This window comes from Oncorhynchus kisutch, linkage group LG22 (assembly GCF_002021735.2).
Source record: "Oncorhynchus kisutch isolate 150728-3 linkage group LG22, Okis_V2, whole genome shotgun sequence".
NCBI classification, from domain to species: Eukaryota; Metazoa; Chordata; class Actinopteri; order Salmoniformes; family Salmonidae; genus Oncorhynchus; species Oncorhynchus kisutch.
In genome coordinates, this window is record NC_034195.2 from 10,954,027 (window position 1) to 10,968,369 (window position 14,343).

The window sequence follows — 14,343 nt, forward strand, 5'->3', positions numbered from 1 at the left end:
GTGTCAGAATGAAACCCCATTACACACTGAAAGAAGAGAGAGAGTCTGTGTCAGAATGAAACCCCATTACACACTGACAGTAGAGCGAGAGGCTGTGTCAGAATGAAACCCCATTACACACCGACAGAAGAGAGAGAGGCTGTGTCAGAATGAAAACTCATGACACACTGACAGAAGAGAGGCTGTGTCTGAAATATAACCCCATTACACACTGACAGAAGAGAGGTTGTGTCTGAAATGAAGCCCCATTACACACTGACAGTAGAGCGAGAGGCTGTGTCAGAATGAAACCCCATTACACACTGACAGAAGAGAGAGAGGCTGTGTCAGAATGAAACCCCATTACACACTGACAGAAGAGAGAGAGGATGTGTCTGAAATGAAACCCCATTACACACTGACAGAAGAGAGAGAGGCTGTGTCAGAATGAAACCCCATTACACACTGACAGAAGAGAGAGAGGCTGTGTCAGAAATGAAACCCCATTACAAACTGACAGAAGAGAGGATGTGTCAGAATTAAACCTCATTACACGCTGACAGAAGAGACACTGTTTCTGAAATGAAACCCCATTACAAACTGACAGAAGAAAGGATGTGTCAAAATGAAACCCCATTACACACTGACAGAAGAGAGGAGGTGTCTGAAATGAAACCCCATTACACACTGACAGAAGAGAGGTTGTGTCTGAAATGAAGCCCCATTACACACTGACAGAAGAGAGAGAGGATGTGTCAGAATGAAACCCCATTACACACTGACAGAAGAGAGAGAGGATGTGTCAGAATGAAACCCCATTACACACTGACAGAAGAGAGAGAGGATGTGTCTGAAATGAAACCCCATTACACACTGACAGAAGAGAGGCTGTGTCAGAATGAAACCCCATTACAAACTGACAGAAGAGAGGCTGTGTCTGAAATGAAACCCCATTACACACTGACAGAAGAGAGGCTGTGTCTGAAATGAAACCCCATTACACACCGACAGTAGAGCGAGAGGCTGTGTCAGAATGAAACCCCATTACACACTGAAAGAAGAGAGAGAGGCTGTGTCAGAATGAAACCCCATTACAAACTGACAGAAGAGAGAGAGGCTGTGTCAGAATGAAACTCCATTACACACTGACAGAAGAGAGAGAGGCTGTATCAGAATGAAACCCCATTACACACTGACAGAAGAGAGAGAGGCTGTGTCTAAAATATAACCCCATTACACACTGACAGAAGAGAGAGAGGATGTGTCAGAATGAAACCCCATTACACACTGACAGAAGAGAGGCTGTGTCGGAATGAAACCCCATTACACACTGACAGTAGAGCGAGAGGCTGTGTCAGAATGAAACCCCATTACACACTGACAGAAGAGAGGTTGTGTCTGAAATGAAGCCCCATTACACACTGACAGTAGAGCGAGAGGCTGTGTCAGAATGAAACCCCATTACACACTGACAGAAGAGAGAGAGGCTGTGTCAGAATGAAACCCCATTACACACTGACAGAAGAGAGAGAGGATGTGTCTGAAATGAAACCCCATTACACACTGACAGTAGAGCGAGAGGCTGTGTCAGAATGAAACCCCATTACACACCGACAGAAGAGAGAGAGGCTGTGTCAGAATGAAAACTCATGACACACTGACAGAAGAGAGGCTGTGTCTGAAATATAACCCCATTACACACTGACAGAAGAGAGGCTGTGTCTGAAATGGCAGCCCTGTATATCCTTGTCCCTGAGTGTGCCCTGGTCAAAAGCAATACATATGAGCAACACCAGGAGAGACAAACTCTCTCTCTCTGACCCAACTTCTTCTTAAACTTCTTAAACCCTCTCCTGTCTCTCGCTCTCCCCCATCTCTCTCTCTCTCCCCCAGTCTCGTCCTCACCCCCCCGTCTCTCATCCCCCATCTCTCCCGCTCTCTCACACCCCCCCTCCCATCTCTCACACCCAGTCTCGTCTCGCCCCCCATCTCGTCTCTCTCTCCCCCAGTCTCTCCCCCCTCTTGCTCACCCCCCCCCCCCCCCCCCCCCCTCCTCTCTCTCTCTCAGTATAAGGGCTTTATTGACATGGGAAACAAGGCAAGTGAAGTAGACAATATACAAAAGTGAAATAAACAATAAAACTGTAAACATTACACACCAAAGTTCCAAAAGGATAAAGACATTTAAAATGTCATCACATCCGGCCGTGATTGGGAGTCCCAAAAGCCAGAAAACAGCCGTTGAATTCCACAACCACCTAAAAGGAAAGTGATGCCCAAAACTTCCATCACAAAGCCCTAACCTTCAAGGAGATACCTAGAGAAGAATCCCCTCAGCCAAATGATTTTGGGGCGCTGTTCACAAATACACGAGCCCTAGGACAGCAACACAATTACACCCAACCAAATTACGAGAAAGGAGAATTACTTGATAAATTGTCAAGAATCAACCCAAAAAAACTGAGCAAATTGGAATTCTACCTTGCCTGAAAAAAGAGAGTAAACTGACCCAAAGCTAAGAAAAGCTTTGACTATGTACAGACTCAGAGCCTTGCTATTGAGAGAGGTCACAATAGGCAGACTGCCACATTTGGACAAACTCCCGTATCTGTTAGGTGAAATACCACAGTGTGCAATCCAAGCAGCAAAATGTGTGACCTGCTGCCACAAAAGTAGGTCAACCAGTGAGTCAGAAACACTAAAGTAAATATAACCTATATCTATCTGCCTATTTATTTCCCCCCATTATTTGTACATGCTACTCTTTGCACATTGTCAAAACATTGTATATAGCTTTTGTAACATTTTTAATGCTACACTAGATTTTAATAATGACATATTTGAAACTTTGTTATTCTCTTGAAACGTTTGTGTGTAATGTTTACCGTCTGAATTTTTGGTCTATGTTTTGTTTCATTTGCTTTGTTGGTATTTGTCGTTGTTTTGGTTGAGTTTTTTTTTTTTTAAGTTGCTTTGGTCATGTATAAACAATGCCAATAAAGCCTGGTGTAATTGAGTGAAATTGAGAGAGACAGAAGAAAAGGCACTGTCACCCTCGCTGGTCCGTAAAGATGGAGTGAACACTGTTGTGTTCCAGCTATAACTAGAGAGCGGAGGTGCATGTCGTCACGGGTTTCATCATAGCTATCGTAACTGTGTGTCTGGGCTCCACATCCACCTCTCTCTGTTTCTTTATCTCCTGTCATTGATACACTGGTTATGTTAGTTAAGTATGTTTCCAGATGGCTTGTTGTGGTAGTTGTGTTATATACAGAGGGTCCAAAAGTTATTGACACCCTCGATAAAGATTCTTATGAATTCATAAGTTTAGTATTTGGTCCCACATTCCTAACACGCAATGACTACATTAAGCTTGTGACTCTACAAACATTTTAGATGCATTTGCCATTACAAGCCTGATGTAGTCATTGCGTTCTAGGAATATGGGACCAAATACTAAACCTTTGACTACTTTATTTATAAGAATCTTTAGGCATCAAAATTATTGACACCCCTACCTTTTTGAGAGAGAAAAATATGACTTATTAAACAAAATCTATTTCGATGGGCACACTATATGTGATATTAGCTGTGGAGCACGCAGGAAGTCCGGCCAACACACAGCACTCTGCCGTCCACCCTAACTGCAACCTCTACACTGTATAAAACACCCACTCTGGTCTGACTGTACGTACCAACCAATCAACTCTTCCCTTCTCACAGACAACTTCAACAACCACTGAACACCGACCAGTGTGCCTTTATACTTGTAAATAATGCCTAAATAACAAAGCAGCTGTACTTGAACATGCTATACATGACGTCAGAGCTCAGGGTCTCCTCTTCACGCCTCTGTATGGGCTTTGACTGACATCCATTCTGAACTTGAGCACCACACGCTGAAAGAAGTTGCCCCCATCCCTAACGCTAATTGGGAAACTTTTGCACAATTGATGCTGTTTGAGTGGGGGAAATGCTATAAATTAAGCAGCTCAACGTATTTTGAAAGACGTTGAGGATTATAATAACAATGTTGCACCTATTCCAGAACATTCCTACTATGTTACTGAATGGGATCCAGAGTATTTTCCAGAATATTCTATCTATGTAACTGAATGGATCCAGAGTATTTTCCAGAATATTCTATCTATGTAACTGAATGGATCCAGAGTATTTTCCAGAATATTCTATCTATGTAACTGAATGGATCCAGAGTATTTTCCAGAATATTCTATCTATGTAACTGAATGGATCCAGAGTATTTTCCAGAATATTCTATCTATGTTACTGAATGGATCCAGAGTATTTTCAGATTTCATTATCAACACATACGGTGTAAAGTACAGTAAACATAAAATGCACATAAAATCAAGAGTGCAATGTTTGGATTTACTCATGTCAGGTCCTCACAATTAGTCTAATATTTTTCCCATAAACGACAAACTGTTCCACTTTGAAAAGAACGTTGATGACATCTGTTCCTCATTCACTAAGCCTATTGAGTCCACTGGTCCTACTCACACAGAACTACCCTACGGCTTTGACCTATTTCTCCCCTCTCTTTTCAGATGAAATCCTGCGACTCGTGAGGTCCAGCCGTCTGACAACCTGCCCGCTCTACCCCATCCCCTCCTCCCTTCTCCAGACCATCTCTGGAGACCTTCTCCCATTCCTTACTTCCCTCATCAACTCATCCCTGACCAATGGCTGCGTCCCCTTTGACTTCAAAATGGCCCATGTCGCTCCCCTCCTCAACAAACCAACACTCTACTCCTCTGATGTCACAAAAACTACAGACTCTTTTCTTTCCAAAACACTTGTGCGTGCTGTCTCTGACCAACTAACTCTCTCAGAACAATCTGCTTGATCCTAACGAGTCAGGCTTCAAGACGGCTCACTCAACTGAGACTGCTCTCCTCTGTGTCACAGAGGCTCTTTGCATGGAACGAGGCCCTCTCCTCTTCTATCCCTATACACCAAGTCACTCAGCTCCGTCATATCCTCACATGGTCTCTCCTATCACTGCTATGCAGATGACACTCAACTATTTTTCTCCTTTCCCCCTTCAGACATCCAGGTGGTGACATGCATCTCTGCGGGCCTGGCAGATATCTCAGCTTGGATATCACCACCTCAAGCTCACTTCGTTCACTTGACTCCCCCACCCTTACTAGCTCTGACTTTGCTGGTCATTTCTTTATTTTGACCATTTTTACTTACTGTGACTGTCAGACCTAGCTATCTTAAGGTACATGCACTGTAAGTCACACTGGATAAGAGCATATGCTAAATGACAAAACAAAGTGTGTATGTATATACAGTGGGGCAAAAAAGTATTTAGTCAGCCACCAATTGTGCAAGTTCTCCCACTTAAAAATATGAGAGAGGCCTGTAATTTTCATCATAGGTACACTTCAACTATGACAGACAAAATGAGATTTTTTTTCTCCAGAAAACCACATTGTAGGATTTTTTATGAATTTATTTACAAATTAATTATATACATGTATGTATACACACTACCGTTCAAAGGTTTGGGGTCACTTAGAAATGTGTTAGCTAATCCAAGTTTATCATTTCAAAAAGGCTAATATATCATTAGAAAACCATTTTGCAATTATGTCAGCACAGCTGAAAACTGTTGTCTGATTAAAGAACATATAAATCTGGCCTTCTTTAGACTAGTTATGTACCTGGAGCATCAGCATTTGTGGGTTGGATTAGCTAACACAATGTGCCATTGGAACACAGGAGTGATTGTTGCTGATAACGGGCCTCAGTTTTTCACAATTCCTGACATTTAATCGTGGTAAAAATTCCCTGTCTTAGGTCAGTTAGGATCACCACTCTATTTTAAGAATGTGAAATGTCAGAATAATAGTAGAGAGGATTATTTATTTCAGCTTTTATTTCTTTCATCACATTCCCAGTGGGTCAGAAGTTTACATACACTCAATTAGTATTTGGTAGCATTGCTTTTAAATTGTTTGACTTGGATCAAATGTGTTGGGTAGCCTTCCACAAGCTTCCCACAATAAGTTGGGAGAATTTTGGCCAATTCTTCCTGTCAGAGCTGGTGTAACTGAGTCAGGTTTGTAGGCCTCCTTGCTTGCACACACTTTTTCAGTTCTGCCAACAAATGTTCTATAGGACTGAGGTCAGGGCTTAAGCCATTTTGCCACAACTTTGGAAGTATGCTTGGGGTCATTGTTCATTTGGAAGACCCATTTGTGTCCAAGCTTTAACTTCCTGACTGATGTCTTGATGTTACTTCAATATATCCACAACCTTTTCCTGCCTTATGACGCTATCTATTTTGTGAAGTGCACCAGACCCTCCTGCAGCAAAGCACCCCCACAACATGATGCTGCCACCCCGTGCTTCACGGTTGGGATAGTGTACGTCGCCTTGCAAGCCTCCCCCTTTTTCCTCCAAACATAACGATTATGGCCAAACAGTTCTATCAGACCAGAGGACATTTCTCCAAAAAGTACGATCTTTGTCCCCATGTGCAGTTGCAAACTGTAGACTGGCTTTTTTATGGTGGTTTTGGACCAGTGGCTTTATCCTTGCTGAACGGCCTTTCAGGTTATGTCGATATAGGACTCGTTTTATAGATACTTTTGTACCCGTTTCCTCCAGCATCTTCACAAGGTCCTTGCTGTTGTTCTGGGATTGATTTGCACAGGCTGTTTAAAGGCACAGTCAACTTAGTGTATGTAAACTTCTGACCCACTGGAATTCTGATACAGTGAGTGAATAAATAAGTGAAATAATCTGTCTGTAAAAAATTGTTGGAAAAATTACTTGTGTCATGCACAAAGTAGATGTCCTACCCGACTTGCCAAAACTATAGTTTGTTAACAAGAAATTTGTGGAGTGGTTGAAAAACAAGTTTTAATGACTCCAACCTAAGTGTATGTAAACTTCCGACTTCAACTGTATGTATTACATTGATGGAAGCAACAATTTATCCGCAATATTAAAGCTGATCCACTCCCTAAAATTAAAAAATATATATATATATATTCATTATTACTAAAATGTCAAATGTAAAATGTTCCCTTTTAATTGCTACCAAGGTTATGCACATGCTTCCGATATTTCTTGTGTAAGAAACATTTCAAATGAGCCCTATCCATATAGACCAATTCCCATAGACGCATTCAGGCACACACACACACCCTAGGGTTAATACTTAAACAGCTGACTGACATCAAACTGTGTCAAACTGTGACTTTACAACCTAATTGTCCAAATGTTGACAGTGTGTTTATACCCTGTGATACTCCCTCAGCCTATAGACCTTAGTAATAACCTTCAATTAGCCTGTAATCTGTGCTTTAAAAGCAGGGTGGAACCCAACGTTGATTGTAGATACAACAGCTTAAAAACACAGAATCTAACACATCAACACACAAAATGAAGAGCCGTCGGTCAAAGACAACAAACATGTCAGTGTAAAGTCTTGAATGTTCTGACAACCCAACATGACACACACACATACATAACCTAACGTGGAGTTACTGTTATTTCTGGTCCAGGAGGAAAAATTGCTCGCACTGGCCAACGATGACATCATCACTCTGCACCATGACTGATTGTGGGTGAATAGGGATGGAACGCTAGCTGCATCCTAGCAATACTACAGTAATGTGTGGTGAGTGTGTGTGCGTGTAAATGGAGTGGGTAGAGTGGGGGTGTGTGTGTGTGTGTGTGTAAATGGAGTGGGTAGAGTGGGTGTGGTACGCATCTTTCTGCATTAGCGCTCCAGATAGCTGGAGGACAAGTCCCTGGGTGTGTGTGTGTGTGAGTGTGAGTGCTTCTGTGTGTGTGTGAGTGTGTGAGTGAGTGAGTGAGTGAGTGAGTGAGTGAGTGAGTGAGTGAGTGAGTGAGTGAGTGAGAGAGAGAGAGAGAGATTCAAATGAAAATGTGTATTTCTAGCAGGCAACAAGTTGTGTGTGTGTGTATGTGTGTCTTTGTGTCGGTTTATCTGGGTGTGCGCGCATGCGTGTCAGTTTTACTGTGTGTATTTGTTTGTGCCTTTGGGTGTAGTAGTGGTGTGTTGTGGGGGATGGAGGGGAGAGTTGCAGGGGGGTAGCAGTGAAGGGGTGGAGGAGGGGTGTGTGTGTGAGGGGTGTGGGCAGGCAGGCTCCAACTCCCACCAGAGCCCCGTTGCCATGGCTACCAGAGAGCGGAAGCCTCCCTCGATATATCCTATTAGGGCCTAGGCGAGACTCAGAGAGCAAGAGAACTTCTGTGAGTGTAATGTTAACTGTTCATTTTTATTGTTTATTTCACTTTTGTTGATTATCTACTTCACTTGCTTTGGCGATGATAACATATGTTTCCCATGTCAATAAAGCCCTTAAATTGAAAAAAAATGAGAGAAACTGATCGTGGTAGCCGGAGCGAGAGAGAAAAAGAGTGAGGGTGAGGAAGGGAGAGGTGGTAAGGGAGGGGAGTGACAAAGCAGGGTGTGAATGTACACTACCGTTCAGAAGTTTGGGGTCACTTAGAAATGTCCTTTTTTTTAAAGAAAAGCACATTTTTCATCAATTAAAATAACATGAAATGGATCAGAAATACAGTGTAGACATTGTTAATGTTGTAAATGACTATTGTAGCTGGAAACGGCACATTTTTTATGGAATATCTACATAGGCGTACAGAGGCCCATTATCAGCAACCATCACTCCTGTGTTCCAATGGCATGTTGTGTTAGCTAATCCAAGTTTATAATTTTAAAAGGCTAGTTGATCATTAGAAAACCCTTTTAGAATTATGTTAGCACAGCTGAAAACTGTTGTTCTGATCAAAGAAACAATAAAACTGGCCTTCTTTAGACTAGTTGAGTATCTGGAGCGTCAGCATTTGTGGGTTCAATTACAGGCTCAAAATGGCCAGAAACAAAGGCCTTTCTTCTGAAACGGCGAGAAATTGCCAAGAAACTGAAGATCTCGTACAAAGCTGTGTACTACTCCATACACAGAACAGCGCAAACTGGCCCTAACCAGAATAGAAAGAGGAGTGGGAGGACCCGGTGCACAACTGAGCAAGAGGACAAGTACAATAGAGTGTCTCGTTTGAGAAACAGACGCCTCACAAGTCCTTAACTGGCAGCTTCATTAACTAGTACCTTCAAAACACCAGTCTCAATGTTAACAGTGAAGAGGCGACTCCGGGATGCTGGCCTTCTAGGTAGAATTGCAAACAAAAAGCCATATCTCAGACTGGCCAATAAAAATAAAAGATTAAGATGGTCAAAAGAACACAGACACTGGACAGAGGAAGATTGGAAAACAGTGTTATGGACAGACTAATCTAAATTTGAGAAGTTCGGGATCACAAAGAAAAACATTTGTGAGACGCAGAAAAAATGAAAAGATGCTAGAGGAGTGAACCATCTGTCAAGCATGGTGGAGGTAATGTGATTGTCTGGGGGTGCTTTGGTGTTGGGAGATTTGTACAGGGTAAAAGGGATCTTGATGAAGGAAGGCTATCACTCCATTTTGCAAAGCCATGCCATACCCTGTGGACGGCGCTTAATTGGAGCCAATTTCCTCCTACAACAGGACAATGACCCAAAGCACAGCTCCAAACTATGCAATAACTATTTAGGGAAGAAGCAGTCAGCTGGTATTCTGTCTATAATGGAGTGGCCAGCACAGTCACCGGATCTCAACCCTATTGAGCTGTTGTGGTACGTAAGAAGTGCCCATCAAAGCCAATCCAACTTGTGGGAGGTGCTTCAGGAAGCATGGGGTGAGATCTCGTCAGATTACCTCAACAAATTGACAACTAGAATGCCAAAGGTCTACAAGGATGTAATTGCTGCAAATGGAGGATTCTTTGATGAAAGCAAAGTTTGAAGGACACAATTATTATTTCAATTAAAAATCATTATTTATAACCTCGTCAACGTCTTGACTACATTTCCTATTTATTTTGCAACTCATGTCATGTATATTCTCATGGAAAACAAGGACATTTCTAAGTGAGCCCAAACTTTTGAACGGTAGTGTGTGTACTGTACTTCTGCATCTCATTGAGTGTGTGTGTCTCTCTTTTCCCCATCTCCCTCTCACTATGTCCATCTCTTACACCCTTTCCCTTTCTCTCTTCTCTCAGTCTCTATCCATCTCCCAGTTCCTAGTCTGGTAAGGTCCAGACCAGGGTCCTGTTTAGCACAAAAGGGGAGATTTATTTTGTATTAATTTGAACAACAAAAACATGACCTTTTCCCTCATTTTACTCCAGATATTTCATACTAAACAGTGCTCAGTGGAGCCCCTCAAAAGAGCCCAGAGTAGAGTCCAATAGAGCCCATGTAGCAGTTAGTCTGTCAGCTGTGTTTGGGAACTTAAGGCCTTAGCAGTGTCCCAAATTGCAGCCCATATCCACTTACAGTGCACTACTTGTGACCAGGCCTATAGAGCTCTGGTCAAAAGTCGAGCACTGTGTAAGGAATACAGTGCCATTTGGGACGAACCCCTTATCTCTGAACAGGAAACCCACTATCCTGCTGTGTTCTTACTGGGCGGCTTCCTTGAGGGGGTGGTCAACACACACACACACACACAACAACCCAACCACACCCCTCTCAAACTAGGCCTAATGCAACTGTGACCCACCCTATCTGCCCACCCCTCCTCCCTCTCTTTCCACCATTTTCTCTCTCTCTCTCCCTCTCCCCTCTGAAAGCTCTCCCAGGTAACAACAAAATGTTCCCACAACTTCAGAGAAAGTTCTCTTAAAGAGTCTCATTAAGTCACAAACTAACGTTTTTATAGGAATGTCCCCGTGATGTGCAAGGAATGTTTCCAAGAGACCACCCCCTTAATGTCAAATGCAACTTTGGAGTTACTGTGGTTACCATTTTTTCTGAATATAAGACAAATGCTCTTGACACGTTTCATAGGAACGTGGCAAACACATCCATGTGTCCAGTTTTCTGTTTGGAGAATATTCCATCAACGTCCCACCCAACATGTTCTCAGAACATGAGATATTAAAAGTGGAACTGACAGCAAAAGATCATTTTCACACTTCCATCACTTCCATCAATTCATGCAATGTTTGGGAATGACGTAGACTAAGGCATTTGTGAAAGGTCTATAGCAATATAGAGTGGGAAAGCAGCCATGCGTTTGGACAAGAAATAGACACTGCAGTAAATAAAACCAAATAAAAACATCTGTCTCGTCCAGGACCGGAGTCTAGGCAGAACGGTGCACTATAGCCAATCAGAGGTACAGTAGGCCTTTATGCAAATAAACCATCTGACATAATTCAATTTGAACTGGACTGTGTGTTTACAGGCAGTAGGGCCTATATGTAAATACACGGGATTCCTCTGACATTTGGGAACTTCACAGTCCTATTGATCAAACAACCACAGTCCTGCACATCAACAAGATCAACAACTAATGCTAGCCAGAGTGAGATTAGATCAAATCTAACGAGGGAACATTAGATAAACGCTCTCAAACTTTTCCAGCTAGTTGGCCATCAGTTTTGAACAAATTAATTTCTTCAAAAATGGAGAAGCGAAGGAGAGAGAACTATATTTTGTTGTATTTCTTTTTCACTTTCACTTACTCAGCTAGCAAATGCAGCTAGCTAGTTTAGCCTACTCAAACACCTGGCTCAAACAGAGAGGGATGCTATGTTAGCAAGCTGGCTATGGCTATCCAACACTGGAACTCTTCCAAGTCAAGGTAAGCTTTCGGTTGTATTCAATTATTGCCACCTGGGCCCACCAATGTAACTGCTAAACTGCTTGCTGCTGACTGTACACTGTATTACTGCATGATTGCAGCAGGTTTACTAACACCTTATTTCTATTACCTATGTTGACTATGATGTTAATATGGTGACAACGATGTAGGCTGTGTGTAGCGGTTAGCCTGGTCAGACAGCTGATTTCAGACAGCTGATGTGTTGTGCATTGAAGTCCACAAGCGAAGGGAAAAGGTGAAACGAGTAGAGCATGTAGATGCGAGAATAAATTATACGCCGCCACAGTTTGGGAACCACTGGCATGTACTTATCGGGCCAGTATACAGTGGGGCAAAAAAGTATTTAGTCAGCCACCAATTGTGCAAGTTCTCCCACTTAAAAAGATGAGAGGACTGTAAATTTTATCAGCACACTTCAACTATGACAGACAAAATGAGGGGGAAAAAATCCTGAAAATCACATTGTAGGATTTTTTATGAATTTATTTGCAAATTATGGTGGAAAATAAGTATTTGGTCACCACCAAACAAGCAAGATTTCTGGCTCTCACAGACCTGTAACTTCTTCTTTAAGAGGCTCCTCTGTCCTCCACTCGTTACCTGTATTAATGGCACCTGTTTGAACATGTTATCATTATAAAAGAAACCTGTCCACAACCTCAAACAGTCACACTCCAAACTCCACTATGGCCAAGACCAAAGAGCTGTCAAAGGACACCAGAAACAAAATTGTAGACCTGCACCAGGCTGGGAAGACTGAGTCTGCAATAGGTAAGCAGCTTGGTTTGAAGAAATCAACTGTGGGAGCAATTATTAGGAAATGGAAGACATACAAGACCACTGATAATCTCCCTCGATCTGGGGCTCCACCAAGATCTCACCCCGTGGGGTCAAAATGATCACAAGAACGGTGAGGAAAAATCCCAGAACCACACGGGGGAACCTAGTGAATGACCTGCAGAGAGTTGGGACCAAAGTAACAAACACACTACGCCACCAGGGACACAAATCCTGCAGTGCCAGACGTGTCCCCCTGTTTAAGCCAGTACATGTCCAGGCCCGTCTGAAGTTTGCTAGAGAGCATTTGGATGATCCAGAAGAAGATTGGGAGAATGTCATATGGTCAGATGAAACCAAAATATAACTTTTTGGTAAAAACTCAACTCGTCGTGTTTGGAGGACAAAGAATGCTGAGTTGCATCCAAAGAACACCATACCTACTGTGAAGCATGGGGGTGTAAACATCATACTTTGGGGCTGTTTTTCTGCAAAGGGACCAGGACGACTGATCCGTGTAAAGGAAAGAATGAATGGGGCCATGTATCGTGAGATTTTGAGTGAAAACCTCCTTCCATCAGCAAGGGCATTGAAGATGAAACATGGCTGGGTCTTTCAGCATGACAATGATCCCAAACACACCGCCCGGGCAATGAAGGAGTGGCTTCGTAAGAAGCATTTCAAGGTCCTGGAGTGGCCTAGCCAGTCTCCAGATCTCAACCCCATAGAAAATCTTTGGAGGGAGTTGAAAGTCCGTGTTGCCCAGCAACAGCCCCAAAACATCACTGCTCTAGAGGAGATCTGCAATGGAGGAAAGGGTCAAAATAGCAGCAACAGTGTGTGAAAACCTGGTGAAGATTTACAGAAAACATTTGACCTTGCCAACAAAGGGTATATAACCAAGTATTGAGATAAACTTTTGTTATTGACCAAATACTTATTTTCCACCATAATTTGCTAATAAATTCATAAAAAATCCTACAATGTGATTTTCTGGATTTTTTTCTTCTCATTTTGTCTGTCATAGTTGAAGTGTACCTGTGATGAAAATTACAGGCCTCTCTCATCTTTTTAAGTGGGAGAACTTGCACAATTGGTGGCTGACTAAATACTTTTTTGCCCCACTGTATATAATCATGCTAGCTAATTGTTTCAATAGACCTTCCAAATGTGAAATCATAAGACAGAAGAAAACCTAACCCATCCTCCCTAGGCACTTGATAGTTGTAAGCAATAGGGTGAATACACTTCAAAGTAAATCTGAGCTCTGTTAAAAGTACACTAACGAAAAACAGATTGATCATAGTGGTTGAGGAGTATCATTAAAACAGTTTAATATGCCTCACCAACATTAGACAACTACAAATAAGTAAATCAAATCAATGATGTGAGAATTGTGAAATGAGCTAATAACTGACACAGACATGGTGGCATAGCAGGAAGATCTGAATGCTATGAGGTCAAATCCCAGCTGAGGACATGTTGAATAATAATTACTGTATAAATGAACATGCACAATGTCATCATGTGTGTGAGTATCCCTTGCCAACAAACAAAAAGAGCTGTGAATGGATCAGTGGTTGGTTCACCAACCAGGGCCTTGATGGGCAACAGTAACAAGGCATGATGTGTAATGAATGTCTTTTTGTGTGGGGGGGGGGGGGGGTGTTTCTTTGGGACCATCAGGCCACAACTGACACACAGACATGTTCTGGCAACGTTCCCATTAAACATGTCTAGAACATGAAAATCTTACATTCTGAGAACATGGCAACCGTGTTCTGTGTATGTTTGAAATGATGTTGATGGAATATTCTCTGAACCCGCAGAAAAATGTCAGCGGAAC

The 14,343-nt window shown here is 42.4% G+C and overlaps 1 protein-coding gene across 5 annotated transcripts in view; it reads right to left on the reverse strand.

Moving 5' to 3' along the window:
• klf8 (Kruppel like factor 8) overlaps positions 1–14,343 on the reverse strand; it is a 113,846-nt gene that overhangs the window by 54,812 nt on the left and 44,691 nt on the right. The gene's annotated exons all lie outside the window — the stretch shown is intronic.